Here is a 1,954-nt window from a genome sequence, read left to right on the forward strand (position 1 = left end):
ATGAAATGGCACAAGGACATGGGTTGGTTTGTTTGTAATGTCCTTTGTTAAGCAAAATAAAAATTTGGCAACCTGTTGGGTTTTCTCCCCACTCTGTTGCTACCCTGGGTTTTTCTTAATGGATGCTTGTAGTTGACCAGGACGTACCTGGATGAGTCTCTGTGCTAACCATCTTGAGTAGCCGTAACAAAAGACCACAGACTGGGCTCCTTAAACAACAGAAATTTATTTTCTCACAGCTCTGGAGGCTGGAAATCCAGATCAAGGTGCTGGTTGATTTGGTCCCTTGTGAAGGCTCTCTCCTGGCTTGAAGATGACCTCTCTGTCCACACCTCTGTGTTTGCAAAGGGGTGGGGGGGGAGAAGGAGAGAAAAAGAGAGAGGATGAGCACAGGAGCTCTTTGGTGTCTCTTCCTACAGGCACACTAATCCTATGCAATCAAGGCCCCACCCTGTGATCTCATCTAACCCTAAGAATTCCTCAGAGGCTTGGTCTCCAAACACAGCCACACCGAGGGCTAGGGCTCCAGTGCACAGACTGTGGGGATGCAAACATTTAGTCCACGGCAGCCCCTTTCANAGAATATCCGTCAGTGGTGGAAAAACAGTGGCAAAAATCTCTTTGTGATCCCGACTTTGTCTGTCCTTTCTGGTGTTTCTAAGCTTGCCATCACTATACGTGGTCACTTTGTTCATCACGACTTCAGGCCATTCCAGGGGCTGTCCATCAGCAGACTGCAGACAGACTCTTACAAAGGCGGACGAGGTCAGGATAATGTCGTCAGCACAGACATGCTTCTCTGATATAGCTTGTGCATGTGGGTCAGCCTGCGGATGCCCAGGGGCATTTCTTAAAAACAATGGGTCCTTGTTCTGAGAGCACTTCCTTCATTGTTGTTATTAAAGTGACTCTTCTTCCATGAAATGGCACAAGGACATGGGTTGGTTTGTTTGTAATGTCCTTTGTTAAGCAAAATAAAGATTTGGCAACCTGTTGGGTTTTCTCCCCACTCTGTTGCTACCCTGGATTTTTCTTAATGGATGCTTGTAGTTGACCAGGACATACCTGGATGAGTCTCTGTGCTAACCATCTTGAGTAGCCGTAACAAAAGACCACAGACTGGGCTCCTTAAACAACAGAAATTTATTTTCTCACAGCTCTGGAGGCTGGAAATCCAGATCAAGGTGCTGGTTGATTTGGTCCCTTGTGAAGGCTCTCTCCTGGCTTGAAGATGACCTCTCTGTCCACACCTCTGTGTTTGCAAGGCGGGGGAGGGGGAGAAGGAGAGAAAAAGAGAGAGGATGAGCACAGGAGCTCTTTGGTGTCTCTTCCTACAAGCACACTAATCCTGCGCAATCAAGGCCCCACCCTGTGATCTCATCTAACCCTAAGAATTCCTCAGAGGCTCCATCTCCAAACACAGCCACACCGAGATCTAGGGCTCCAGTGCACAGACTGTGGGGATGCAAACATTTAGTCCACGGCAGCCCCTTTCATTGGTTTTCGCCTTGCACCTGGAGTGTCTTCCAGCCTGATACTTTAGTGCTGGATCAGGAATTGTTCTCAATTGCTTCTTCTCTGTCCACTCTGTCCCTAAAACTCTTGCTGTCATGCTCTCTTGGCATTTGTTTTTGTAAGCTTTTTCTCTCAATTCTGTGGGATGTTCTTGAGTTTGTCTTCTGATCATACAGGTAGTCATCCTGCTCAATCCTGTCTTCTACTTACTAAATCAAAATTTTATACTTCATCCATTTATATCAAAATCAAGAGAATTTTGTTTTCCACCCAAATCCTTCCTCTCCTCTCATTATTTTGCCACACTCCAGACTCATCAACTCCATGTCCATATCCTTTCCTAGAGAAAATAACTGATTTTTCTTAAATCTAGTCCTTTTTCCCCTAGAAACACGTTACGAAGTGTGCTCACCATTCACCTCTTCTCACCCTGCCATAC

At 46.1% G+C, this 1,954-nt stretch overlaps 1 long non-coding RNA gene across 2 annotated transcripts in view; it reads right to left on the bottom strand.

Moving 5' to 3' along the window:
* Positions 1-1,125: 1,125 nt before the first annotated feature.
* LOC103606765 overlaps positions 1,126-1,954 on the bottom strand; it is a 1,813-nt gene continuing 984 nt past the window's right edge. For both annotated transcript variants that reach the window (XR_551915.1, XR_551914.1), the window contains exon 2: positions 1,126-1,252. This is a non-coding gene — a long non-coding RNA (uncharacterized LOC103606765). The remainder of the gene's footprint in view (positions 1,253-1,954) is intronic.

Source organism: Galeopterus variegatus, unplaced genomic scaffold (assembly GCF_000696425.1).
Source record: "Galeopterus variegatus unplaced genomic scaffold, G_variegatus-3.0.2 Scaffold6829, whole genome shotgun sequence".
Classification (NCBI taxonomy): Eukaryota; Metazoa; Chordata; class Mammalia; order Dermoptera; family Cynocephalidae; genus Galeopterus; species Galeopterus variegatus.